Source organism: Sarcophilus harrisii, chromosome 3, assembly GCF_902635505.1.
Source record: "Sarcophilus harrisii chromosome 3, mSarHar1.11, whole genome shotgun sequence".
NCBI classification, from domain to species: domain Eukaryota; kingdom Metazoa; phylum Chordata; class Mammalia; order Dasyuromorphia; family Dasyuridae; genus Sarcophilus; species Sarcophilus harrisii.
Genome location: NC_045428.1, coordinates 372,452,785 through 372,467,420, shown reverse-complemented (window position 1 = coordinate 372,467,420; position 14,636 = coordinate 372,452,785).

The window sequence follows — 14,636 nt, the reverse complement described above, 5'->3', positions numbered from 1 at the left end:
TTAAGTATTCTTGGATAGGTCAATCAATTATAATAAAAATTATAATACTACCTAAAATAATGTCTTTATTTAATGCTGTACCAATCAGACTCCCAAGAAACTATTTTAATGACCTAGAAAAGATAACAACAAAATTCATCTGGGAGAACAAAAGGAACAGAATTTCAAGGGAACTAATGAAAAAAAAAATCAAATGAAGGTGGCCTCGCTGTACCTGATCTAAAGTTATATTAGAAAGCAGCAGTCACCAAAACCATTTCGTATTGGCTAAGAAATAGACTAGTTGATCAGTAGAATAGGTTAGGTTCACAGGACAAAATAGTCAATAACTATAGCAATCTAGTGTTTGACAAAGACCCCAACTTTTGGGATAAGAATTCACTATTTGACCAAAACTGCTGGGAAAATTGGAAATTAGCATGGCAGAAACTAGGCATGGACCCACACTTAACACCATACAAGAAGATAAGATCAAAACGGGTTCATGATTTAGGCATAAAGAGTGAGATTATAAATAAATTAGAAGAACACAGGATAGTTTATTTCTCAGATCTGTGGAGGAGGAAAGAATTTGTGACCAAAAAAGAACTAGAGATCATTATTGATCACAAAATAGAAATTTTTTATTATATCAAATTAAAAAGCTTTTGTACAAACAAAACTAATGCAGATAAGATTTGAAGGGAAGCAATAAACTGGGAAAACATATTTACAATTAAAGGTTCTGATAAAGGCCTCATTTCCAAAATATATAGAGAATTGACTCTATAAGAAATCAAGCTATTCTCCAATTGATAAATGGTCAATGAATATGAACAGACAATTTTCAGATGATGATATGGAAATTCTTTCTAGCCATATGAAAAGGTAAGAGAAATACAAATGAAGACAACTCTAAGATACCACTACACACCTCTCACATTGGCTAAGATGACAGGAAAAGATAATGATACATGTTGGAGGGGATGTAGGAAAACTGATGCACTGATGCATTGTTGGTGTAGTTGTGAATGGATCCAAGCATCTGGAGAACGATTTGGAACTATGCTCAAAAAATTGTCAAACTGTGCATACTCTGATCCATCAGTGTTACTACTGGGCTTATATCCCAAAGAGATATTAAAGAAGAGAAAGGGACCTGTATGTGCAAAAACCATTTGTGGTAGCCCTTTTTGTAGTGGCTAGAAACTGGAAATTTAATGGATACCCATAAATTGGAGAATGACTTAGCAAATTGTGATTATAAATGTTGTGGAATACTATAAGAAATGACTTTCAGGATGAATACATAGAGGCTTGGAGAGACTTACATGAACTGATGCTAAGTGAAATTAATAGAACCAGGATATCATTATACACTTTAACAACAATACTATATGAGGATCAATTCTGATGGAAGTGGCTATCTTCAATAATGAGAGGATCCAAATCAGTTCCAATTAATCAGTAACAAAGAAAATCCACTACACCCAGTGAAAGAACACTGGGAAATGACCACAACATAGTATTTACACTCTTTCTGTTATTGTTTGCTTGCATTTTTGTTTTTCTTCACAGGTTATTTTTACCGTTTTTCTAAATCCTATTTTTCTTGTGTTGCAAGACATCTATATTGTATTTAATATATACTTTAACATATTTAACATGTATGGGACTACCTTCCCTCTAGGAGAGGAGATAAAGGGAAGGAGGGGAAAAGTTGGAACAGAATTTTTTGCAAGGGTCAATGCTGAAAAATTACCCATGCATATGTTTTGTCAATAAAAAGATATTAAAAAAAGAAATACAAAAAAGAAAAAAATAAAAAGTTAAAACACAAGTATTTATTTTTAAGAATTTTTTTTTTATTTTTCCCAGTTATATTTAAAATCCTTTTACATTTTTTTTAAACTTTGAGTTCCAAATTATGTCCTTATGCCCACTCCCCGTAGTTTTTTTTTTTTTTAAGCACATGTGAAAATAAGCACAACTTTTCCATAAAAGCCATGTGTGGAAAAATAACAATTATTCTGCTCTCATCCCAAAAAATGAGGGGGGGGAGGGAGGGAGAGAGAAATGAGGGGGGATGCTTTAATCTGTATTCAGAAACAATCAATTCTTTCTTTGGACATGGGTAGGATTTTCCACCATAAGTTCTTCAGAGTACTTGTGGGTCATTGTATTGTTGAGAATAGAAAAGTCATTTACAGCTGATCATCCCATAAAATTGCTATTTATACACAGTACATTTCACTTAACTTCATTCAGTTCAAGGAGGATTTTCCAGATTTTTCTGAGACAATTATGCTCATCATTTCCCAAAGAACAATAATACTCCAATTTATTAAGCTATTCCCCAATTGATGGACATACCCTCACATGCTATCCTGCTGATAAGATAAGATCTTGCACTGATAAGAGAGCTGCTATAAATAATTTTTGTGCACATAGATCCTTTCCCTTTAAAAAAAAAATCTCTTTCGGTATTTATGTTTAGTAGTGGTATTGTTAGATCAAAGAAGGATATGTGTGATTTTACAGCCTTTTGAGTATAGTTTATATCTTTTGATCTTTTATCAATTGAGGCATGGCTCTTATTATTTTTATAAATTTGACTCAGTTCTTTATATGTTTGAGAAATGAAGGCTCCATCAAAAAAAAAGTTGCTTCAAAATTATTTTGCAATTATTATTACTAATTATATTTTCTCCCATTTATTCTATTATCTCTTCCTCTCTATCAACCTCCCATCTTCCTGTATCATCTTTCCCTCCTACTTTTCTGCCAAATAAGATAGATTTCTATGCCCATGTTGAGTGTATATGTTATTTTCTCTCATAAGCATAAAGTTCCTCCCTCTTTTTTTCCTTCTCTTCCACTGTAAAAACTTTTTCTTGACTCTTTTCTGGCAGATAATTTATGCCATTCTACTTGTCCCTTTCTCTTTCTCCTAATATATTCCTCATTCATTCATTCATTTTACTTTTTTTAAGAAATCATCTTTTCATATTCAATTCACACCTGTGTCCTTTGTCTATATATACTCCTTACTGTCAAAATAATTAGAAAGTTCTAGTGAATTACAAGGATCTTCCTCCCATGTGGGAATATAAACAGATAAACTTTATTAAGTCTCTTGTGTTGTTACTTTTCTAATTACCTCCTGATGTTTCTCCTGAGTCCTGTAATTAAAAAACAAATTTTCCATTTAATTCTTGTCCTTTCATCAAAAGTGCTTGAAAATATTCCATTTCATTGAATGTCCATCTTTTATTCTGAATAATTTTGTTCAATTTTGCAAGGTAGGTGATTTTTGGTTATAATCCTAGCTCCACTGTTCTACAGAATATTATATCCCAAGACCTGCTGTCCTTTAATACAGAAACTGCTAAACCTTGTATTATCCTAACTGTGGCTAAACTACAATTGAATTGTTTCTTTCTGGGTGTTTGCATATTTTCTGCTTGATCTGGGAGTTCTAGAATTTGGCAATAAGAGGTAAACGATGAATTCTTTCAATTTCCATTTTACCCTCTAGTCCTAGAATGTCAGGTCAGTTTCCCTTGATCATTTCTTGAAAGATGGCTCTTTTTGTTGATCAAGTAAACCAGTAATTTTTAAATGATTTCTTCTGGATCTATTTTCCAGGATAGCAGTTTTTATTGTGAGATGCTTTACATTTTCCCCTATTTTTTTTTCATTCTTTTGGTTTTGCTCTATTGTATCTTGATTTCTCACAAAGTCATTAGCTTCCATCTACTCAATTCTAATTTGTTTTTTGTTTTGTTTTGTTGCTGAGGCAATTGGGGTTAAGTGACTTGCCCAGGGTTACACAGCTAGGAAGTGTTAGGTGTTTGAGACCAGATTTGTACTCAGGTCCTCCTGACTTCAGGACTAGTGCTCTATCCACTGCTCCACCTTCCTGCTCCTCAATTCTAATTTTTAAGGAATTATTTTCCTTAGTGAGCTTTTGTACCTCCTTTCCCAATTGAACAATTTTGCTTTTTGAAGGCAATCTTTTGCTCATTAGAATTTATTCTAAACAGAAAGAGTAAATAGCTATATAAATACAAAATAAATAATGATTAGATAGGAGGTTATCTCAAAGGAAAGGCATTAACATTTGGAGAGACAGAAAAAGATCTCCTGCAAAAGACGGGATCTAAACTGAGTCTGGAAGGAAGCCTGCATAGATAGATAGATAGATAGATAGATACTCTACTATATATATGGATACATAAGTTACTAAAATTTTGTGTGCAATAATTCCTGCAAGTTTTGAAATCCTGCAATAGTCTCATCAACAATTTTTTATCTCAAAGAATCCAATGATTCCTGCTGGTTTTCAAGTCCTGCAATAGTCTCGTCTTTTGTTAGGGAATTGAATGATTCCTGCAGATATTGTTCTTAGGTCTTCTCCTTTGTTTCCAGATTTTTTCTCTTTTTCTATCTCTCTCCAGATGCTTGTTGCTACCCATCAGTTTCCTTCTCCATCTGTTTCCATCTCCACCTGTAGGAATACAAGCAAACCCTTTCTCCCAAGCAGTTAACCCATCTAATCCCTTCTATTTACTACTTTCTGGATCTCTCCACATCATCTGGCAATTACATTGGAGCTGCTCATTATATTGGAGCTGCTGGAACTGGGCACTGCCCTTCTATTGGGTTAAAAAAAAAGCCTGTATTCTCTCCAATTGTAATATCTTTCTGCCATCTGATTGCTTCTTTGCTGATTGATCACATCAGAGTCCTGACCTTCTAAAGACTCTCTGAGTGTAAATTCAGCTGCCATCATGCCCCACCTGTCTTTTGATTGATACCTTGGAGCTGGATTCTGCCTCTCATTTCCCTGAGTCAATATACATTCTGAGGCCCAATGGAAGCTTTTGTGGCATTTTGGACATAGGGTTTCAGGTCTTCTCTCACCCTGTCTTCTTACTCTGTCTCCATACCTACAATGGGCTCTCAGATGTCCAACTTTTCCACATTGAAAGCATAGATGATTTTTTCTAGAAGTCCCTTGCCAAGGGAGACTCTGTCTAACCATGTTCATCATAGTTTAGGTATAATAAGCACTTGTGCCCACTGTGATCCAGCATCTTATCATCTCCTCTAAAGGAGCATCTTTATGTAGTCCCCATATAATTCTTCTGCAAACCTCATTGGCATTTTCCTTAGCCTGTTGTCTGATCATTATTCTTGTAGCTGCATTTTCTCCAATGGTTCTTGTGACAGCTGTTTGCAAATGTCCCACAAAATCCTCAAAGGGTTCATTGGGACTCTTGCTCTAATTTTGTGAAGGCTCTAATTTTGTGAAGGCTTTACCTTCATCTTTCCCTGGGAGGGAACCCCAAGCTTTTATTGAAGCATTAGCAATTTGCTCATATACTGTTATGGCATAATTAATCTGTACTGAATTCTCTCCATATTGACCTTCACCTACTAGTTGGTTAAAGGTGATTGGAGCATTAACTCCAGTTTGCCTATTTTGTTGGGCTTGAATCCTACATAATTCACTATACTCTGAAAGCCACAACAAGTTTTGTCCAGGTTCTAAACATGTCCTTGTTATGGATTTCCAATCACTGGGGTTGATTTTATATGCCAAATTATCTAGTAACATTTTAACATAAGATGATGTATCCCCATAAAGAGTGTAATCCTTTTTCAAATCGTTAATTTTTTCCAAATCAAAAGGAGTGTATCTTCTTCTTTTTTGACCTAAAGAATCAAGCTCTTCAATCACAGAGTATGCATTTATTTTTCAATCAGATATATCCTGTCCTTCATTTTTTTGCCTTAACCAGTGATTTTTGTAATTTTGTCATAGGCTGCTTCATAGGTGGCGCTGATTATGTCACTGCCTCTTCTCCTCCTCCTTCTCCCTCCACCCAAAAAGGGTTAATTGAGGGAAGTAGGTCAGGGGATAGAAAATGCTCCTGCTGTGAAGTGCCACACTCAGAATTGTACTTAACTCCATTCTTATCTGATTCTTCATCTGTTTCACCTAGTTTATTTAGATCCTCCCCCCCTCCTGCTCTTTGTCTTTTTCCTTATTCTATAATTTATATAATTTCCTAAAGTCAGTTGCATTTAATTATATGTATTAAGTGTTTCTTTGGGAATTTGAGTCAGATCCATTTTCATTGTAGAATTGACATAGTTGCTCTCCTACTAATTTCCACTCCTCTAGATCCAATTCTTTTTCCATAGAGAACCAAGGAGATGTGTACTGTACAGTTTCTAAAAGTTCAGTGATCTCCTCCCAAATTATAATCAAACCTTGGCTTTTCATAAGTCTTACAATTTTTTCTACACATTTTTCTTGAACTGGAAAATAAGGCTGTTTTCTAAACATCTGTCCCATTTCAGGTGAAATACTATTTTAGCCCGTTAAACAAATTTTCCTTATCTGTTTTGTGCTCACCCTAATTTCTGGGTTGAGGAGGCTTTTCCACTGAAATCAGGATCAAAGGCTTTTCCACTGAAATCAGGATCGTGTCTGCCCCATGTTGGGTGCCAAAATGTAATGTTCTTTTCTAAATTATAATGTTCTCTGGGAGCAGATTTCTTGGGGAGCTTCTGGAGGCAGCCTTAGTTTCAGTTCAGTATAATCACCCCAAATGTAGCCAGGAATTAAAATCCAAGTCCTTTATGGTTTCCTTCAAAGTCTTGTCTGTTAGGGACCTGGTTAGCTTTCTTATAGGCCTTCTGTAGTCTTGGTTCCAGTGTTCTCCACAGGACAGCCTGCCACCACTTCTCTATCTTCCTTAGTTCTCCCAACTGCCTTCTCTGACTTGTGAATCTACTCAACTGAATCCTGGCTAAGGCTCCCAGTGCTTGTAGTGGGCTTGTGTTTTTTTGGCCCTGAGAGCTCCTCCTTATATATGTTCTCTTAAAGGTGTGAATCTTGTGGAATTATAGTAAGACTAAGTACATGTAAATTAGAGAATCATTATCTCATCAATTCCACTGACTTGGCACCTTGTAAGAATCCTAACATATATATAAAATAAATACCTTTCCACTTCTAATTTTGTTCTCCCTTCTATGAGCCTCACACTTTCTTTTCCCCTTCCCCCTCCTATTTCCTTATAGGGTGAGACATATTTCTCTGTGAAGGTAAATATGCCTGACATTCTTTCTTTAAGCCAAATATGATAAGAGTAAAATTCACACAATGCTCATCTCTCTGCATTCTTCAATTATAATAGATCTTTTTTTTCCCCTTAATGAGATGTAATTTATGCCATTTTACCTCCATTTTCCTCTTCTTCTAGTACAATCCCCTTTCCACCTCTAATTTATTTTATATCATCACAATAAAAATCAAATTATACCTGCACCCTTTAAGTATACCCATAACAGAGATACAGAATTCAAGAGGCAAACATATTATCTTCCCATATAGGGATGTAAATTTTTTAACTTGCAAAGGAAAATTATTTCTTCTTTCTTTTTTTATCATTATGCTTCTCTTGAGTTCTGTATTTGAAGATCAAAATTTTTATTCAGTTCTGATCTTTTCATCAGAAATAAATGAAATTCACCTGTTTCATAAAAGTTTCATCTTTCCCCCTGAAAGATAACACTTAATTTTGCTGGATAGTTGATCCTTGGATGCAATCCAAGTTCCTTTGCCTTTTGGAATATCAGATTCCAGGCCCTTTCATACTTTAAAATAGAAACTGCTAAGTCTTGAGTAATCCTGATTGTGGCTCCTCGATATTTGAACTGTTTCTTTCTGGCTGCTTGCAATATTTTCTCCCTGAACTGATAATTCTGAAATTTAACTACAATATGCCTTTGAGTTTTCATTTTGAAATCTCTTTCAGGTTGTGATCAGTGAATTCTTTCAATGGCTATTTTTACCCTGTTCTTTTAGTACATCAGGGCACTTTACTTTGATAATTTTCTGAAAGCTGCTGTCTAGGCTTTTGTTTACATCATGGTTTTCAGGTAGTCCAATAATCCTTAGATTGTCTCTCCTGGATCTATTTTCCAGATCAGTTGTTTTTCCAGTGAGGTATTTTACATTTTCTTTTATTGTTTTTCATCTTTTTTTGTTTTCTTTGACTGATTCTTTCTGTCTCCTTGAGTCATTCACATTCATTTGTTCAGTTCTAATCTTCAGTGAATTATTTATCTCAGTTAGCTATTTATCTCCTTTTGCATTTGGCCATCTGGATTTTTAAATGAGTTGTTTTGTTCAATGGACTTTTTTTTTTCCATTTCACAAATTCTGTTTATCAATGAGTTGGTTTCTTTTTCAAATCTTTTTTGTAAGGAAGCATATGCCTTTTCAGTTTCATCAAATCTATTTTGTAAGATGTTATATAATTTTTTCCATCTCACTAAATCTATTTTAATGAGTTTCATTCAGATAATTTCTGTTTTCTTTTCCAAACTCTCCTGCAAAGTTCTCTTTCCCCATTTTTCTTCTAACACTCTTAAAAGATTCATTTTGAATTCTCCCAAGAGAGTCTTGTTATATGGGGAACAACTCACATCACCCATTGGGGCTTCATCTGGAGATGATTTGCCTTTAGTGTCCTCAGGATTTGAGGTCTGTTCTTCACCTCCATAAAAACTGTCTTTGGTCAGAGTTCTTTCTGTGTTTTTGCTTGTTTTTCATAGGTTGAGTTATCCTCTTAGGGCAAAGAAGAGATTCTCTCAAGCTTCCTCTCTACCTGACAGCAGCTTTATGCTCTCTTGGCCCAGTGCTGCTGATTTTTTTCTGGTGCAAGGTGGGCATGGTTAAGTCCCATATTATTCTGGGGTTCAGAGGCTCACTATTTGCCTTTTGTATTTGTGTTGGATGTCTTACAGCTAATCTGCTGATCCACTAACTTCTGAACCAAGACAGAGTATTTTTGATGAAGAGCCTCCTCCTAGATTCCTTGCCATGGACACCACACCACGCTGGGTCCCTGCACTTGTACCTGAACTCAGCTGCCTCCCCCTTGTGCCTGATTGAAACAGATGCTTTCTGAAGTTCTTCCAAAATATCTTCTGCTGAAAATTTGTTACACTCCAAATATTTGCGGATTCTGTCACTACAAAATGAGTCCAGAGGATTGATCTGGTATTGATCTGAGTGATGCCAAGAAGAACTCAGATAAAGACTTGTCTACTCTCTTCCATCTTTTCAGTTTAAAATAAATAAAAAGAAGTAATTTAAAAGAATAGAGTGGTTGACAAGTTCTCACTTGTTATGGGCTAGAACTCTGTACTTAAAACAAGGATTCTTACAAGATGTTAAGTCAGTGGAATTGATAATACAATGGTTATCTAGTTTAGCATAGTGACTAATAGTTCTCTAGTTGAGTACAGTACTTAGTACTTAATATAGTTCCACAAGATTCACACCTACAATGATATAATTAAAATAGAACATATAATGTGGGAAAAACTCAGCTAGGGTCAGAGCCAGAGAAGACAAGAAGAGTGGGGGCAGGACCCCAGTCAAGGAGACAATAAAGAATTTGGACTTAACACCTGGCTATACTCATGGTTATTGTTCTACTGAAAAGAAAGCTAGTCCAGAGACATCCAGAAAACCAACCAGAACATTACAATCACTCTTTGAGGATAATAAGATGATATATTTAGAGAAGCCCAGAGATTCTACTGAAAAACTATTAGAAATAATCCACACCTTTAGCAAAATTGCAGGATACAAAATAAATCCACATAAATCATCAGTATTTTTATACATCACCAACAAAATCCAACAGCAAGAGATACAAAGAGAAATTCCATTTAAAATAAATGTCGATAGTATAAAATATTTGGGAATCTATCTACCAAAGAAAAGTCAGAAACTATATGAGCAAAACTTAAAAAAACACTTTCCACACAAATAAAATCAGATCTAAACAATTGGAAAAATATCAAATGCTCTTGGATAAGCCGAGCAAATCTAATAAAGATGACAATACTACCTAAACTAATCTATTTATTTAATGCTATACCAATCAGGCTCCCAAGAACTATTTTAATGACCTAGAATGAATAACAACAAAATTCATCTGGAAGAACAAAAGGTCAAGAATTTTAAGGGAACTAATGAAAAAAAAAAATCAAATGAAGGTGGCCTAGCTGTACCTGATCTAAAACTATATTATTAAGCAGCGGTCACCAAAATCATTTTGTATTGGCTAAGAAATAAACTAGTGGAATAGTTTAGGTTCACATGACAAAATAGTCAATAAGTAAGGCAATCTAATGTTTGACAAACCCAAAGATCCCAACTTTTGGGATAAGAATTCACTATTTGACAAAAACCGCTGGGAAAATTGGAAATTAGTATGGCAGAAACTAGACATTGGCCAACAATTAACACCGTACACCAAGATAAAATCAAAATGGGTTCATGATTTAGTCATAAAGAACGAGATTATAAATAAATTAGAGGAACATAGGATAGTTTACCTCTCACACTTGTGGAGGAGGAAGGAATTTGTGACCAAAGAAGAACTAGAGATCATTATTGATCACAAAATAGAAAATTCTGATTATATCAAGTTAAAAAGCTTTTGTACAAACAAAACTAATTCAGACAAGATTAGAAGGGAATTAATAAATTGGGAAAACATTTTTTACAGTTAAAGATTCTGAGAAAGGCCTCATTTCCAAAATATATAGAGAATTTACTCTAATTTATAAGAAATCAAGCCATTCTCCAATTGATAAATGGTCAATGGATATGAACATACAATTTTCAGATGATCAAATTCAAACTATTTCTACTTGTATGAAAAGGTGTCCCAAATCACTCTTCATCAGAGAACTGTAACTTAAGACAACTCTGAGAAAATACTACACACTTGTCAGACTGGCTAAGATGACAGGAAAAGATAATGATGAATGTTAGAGGGAATGTGGGAAACCTGGAACACTGATGCATTGTTGGTGAAGTTGTGAATAGATCCAACCATTCTGGAGAGCAATTTGGGACTATGCTCAAAAAGTTATCAAACTGTGCATACCGTTTGATCCAACTGTGTCACTACTAGGCTTATATCCCAAAGAGATATTTAAAAAGGGAAAGGGACCTGTATGTGCAAAAATGTTTGTGGCAACCCGTTTTGTAGTGGCTAGAAAGTGGAAATTGAATGATGCCCATCAATTGGAGAATGGCTGGGTACATTGTGGTATATGAATGTAATGCAATATTATTGTTCTGTAAGAAATGACCAGGAGGATGAATACAGAGAGGCTTGGAGAGACTTACATGAACTGATGCTAAGTGAAATGAGCAGAACCAGGAGATCATTATACATTTGAACAACAATACTATATGAGGATCAATTATGATGGAAGTGGATATCTTCAGCAGAAGATCCAATTCAGTTCCAATTGATCAGTGATAAACAGAACCAGCTACACCTAGAGAAAGAACACTGGGAAATGAATGTGGACTGCATGCATTTTTGGTTTTCTTCCCAGGTTATTTTAACCTTTCTAAATCCGATTTTTCTTGTGCAACAAGAGAATTGTATAAATATGTCACAAATATTGTATTTAAGATATAATTTAACATATTTAACATGTATGAGACTGCCTGCCATCTAGGGAAGGGGGTGGAGGGAAGGAAGGGAAGAGTTGGAACAGAAGTGATTGTAAGGGACAATGTTGAAAAATTACCCATGCATATAAGTAAAAGGATTGTTTTAATGCAATGAGAAAAGTGTCATCATATAACATCAAGTTGTAGTAGACTCATTCAGCATATTTCTATGATTTTCTCTAACCTCATTGAAAAATAAAATAAGTAGGAGTAAATAAAACAGATGGTGGGTGCAATTCAGGGTCAGATTTTTGCAAAGAGTAAATTGTAATAAGATGCAGCAGTAGAGATTTTGATCATAGATTATAACGTAGGATTGAGCTGGCTAATTAAAATGTTAAGTATATGAAAGAAAAGAAAGTATAACCAGACCAGAGATGCTGACCTGAAAATTTATTATAAAGCATGGGTGGTCCTGACTTCACAGTGAGAGAAGAAAAGATTTGGGAGTAAAGCATAAGGGAAGTTAGAATGAGAGAAAGTATTGATCAGATGAAGAAATATGAATTATTGAGCATAGAAGTGCATTACATTATGGTGAGATGATGACAATATTAATATTTACAAAGAGCTTTTCAGTTTACAAAATTTTTACATGTGCTAATGCAATTGATCTTTAAAAAAAACCCTAAAAGACCAATATTATTTTCATTCCCATTTCATAGATGAGGAAACAGGATTCTGAGAGATGAAGTAACTTACTTAGACTCACATATCTAGAAAGCATCTAAAGGAAGATTAGAATACATGGTGTGTTGAGAAATCTTTAATAACTAGCTCTTGAGGCTGAGACATTTATTTGCTAACTGCATGACTTTAGGCAATCCTATTTGCCTCAGTCTTTTCATCTGTAAAATCAGCTAGAAAAGGAAACAATAAACTACTCCAAGATCTTTGCCAAGAAAACCTTATACGCTCTATGCACTAAAACCACTGGAATAGTGAATATGTAGCTGAGAGATTTTTTTGATACATTGAGGAATTAACAGGTTAAAGCATTACAGAACATTAGAAGATGTTAGGGACCATCAATAGATATATTGACACATTGTATTTTAATAGTAGAAGTTGGAATGATAAGGGATATTGTGAGCCAATCATTATTAATCAGAGAAATGCAAATTAAGACAATTCTGAGATACCACTACACACCTGTCAGATTGGCTAGAATGACAGGGAAAGAAATTGGAAATTGAGGGATTGGAAAACAGGGACACTGATAATTGTTGGTGGTTGTGAACAATCCAGCCATTCTGAGAACAATTTGGAACTATGTCAAAAGTTATCAAACTTTATACCCTTTGATCCACAGTGTTTCTACTGGACTTATACCCCAAAAGATACTAAAGAAGGAAAGGGACCTTATGTGCCAAAATGTTTGTAGCCCCCAAGTGGTAGAAACTGGAAAATGAATGGATGCCCCATCAATCAGAATGGTTGAATAAATTTGTGGTATATGAATGTTATGGAATATTATTGTTCTTAAGAAATGATCAGCAGGATGAATACAAAGGGATTGGCAAGACTTACATGAACTGATGCTGGGAAATACACAACCAGGAGATCATTAAATTTCAACAACGATACTGTATGAATATGATTCTGATGGAAGTGGATTTTCGACAAAAGAAGACTAACCAACAATTGATCAAGGAGGACAGAAGCAGCTACACCAAAGAAAGAACACTGGGAAATGAATGTAAACTGCTTGCATTTTTGTTTTTCTTCCCGGATTATTTATACCTTCTGAATCCAATTCTCCCTGAGCAACAAGAGAACTGTTTGGTTCTGCACACATATATTGTATCTAGGATATATGTAACCTGGACTGCTTGCCATTTGGGGGAGGGGGTGGAGAGAAGGAGGGGAAAAATCAGAACAGAAGTGAGTGCAAGGGATAATGTTGTAAAAAATTACCCTGGTATGGGTTCTGTCAATAAAAAGTTATTAAAAAATAATTAAAAAAAAAACAAATTTAACTGTGACCAGAATAAAAACTGGTAGTGTTCAATATAAAACTTCCTTTGAAATAATTTGCAAGTCAGCATATTTAACTTAAGCTAACATAGATTCAACCCAGTCTCCTAATACAAATATATTTCTAATTTATTATTGAATGATTATAAAAAGAAAAAATAGAATAGATTTAAGAAATATTCTTCCACTAAGCACCACTGACATTTCCTTTCTCCAGTGCAATCTAAACCTCGCATGTGTCAAATAATTGCTTTATTTCAAGGGTATTTATTCTTATGGTTTAGAATAGTTAGTAAAACATCAATAAATATAATCATATTTTTCATGTTAAATTTTATTTAATAGGTAAGTCAGTGAATTATGCCAGACTTTAAAGTGCATGAGATGAACTATATTTGGTTTGTTTTTCTTCTTTCTAAGGTAAAAGTTTGAAAAGACTTCATTATTTTCTCTGTACACTCCTACAATTAAAGTGGAAGAATGAAAATGTTCCAGAAGCAATTTCCAAATATATCTACTGAATTAATATAGTACAGCTACAGGTAGCCAAAAACAATATGCCAACACAAACATGTCTTTATCCCAAGAAATTAGTTTATGTGCCTAAAAGTAAGGGGATTTCTCTATCTTAGACAGGTGTCTTTTGGCAGCATACCAACTTTATCTTTTTATTATATCTCTCAAAGTATAAAACAATGATCACTTAACTGTCAATAGCATAATCTAGTCATAATACATTGTAGGCAGGGTTGGACACTCTTGGTACTTGTGTTGTCATTTTATTGAGAAAAGAAATATCTGTGACCCAAGATAAGAGGCAACACAGTGAATTGAATAGCATATTATATTTAGACCCTTGGTTCAAATTCTCCTATTATGTTTTTTGGGTATGGAATCTGGGACAAATGATTTAAACTCCAAGAACAATAGTTTCCTAACCTGAAAATTGATGATGGCCACTTCACAGTCATTAGCCTCAAATAATTTGCATTTTGTGTGTGTGTATGTGTGTGTGTGTGTGTGTGTGTGTGTGTGTGTGTGTAAAGGAGAAAGACAGAGAGAGAGAATGAGAGATTCAGAGATAGACAGAGAGAGAAAAAATGAAGGT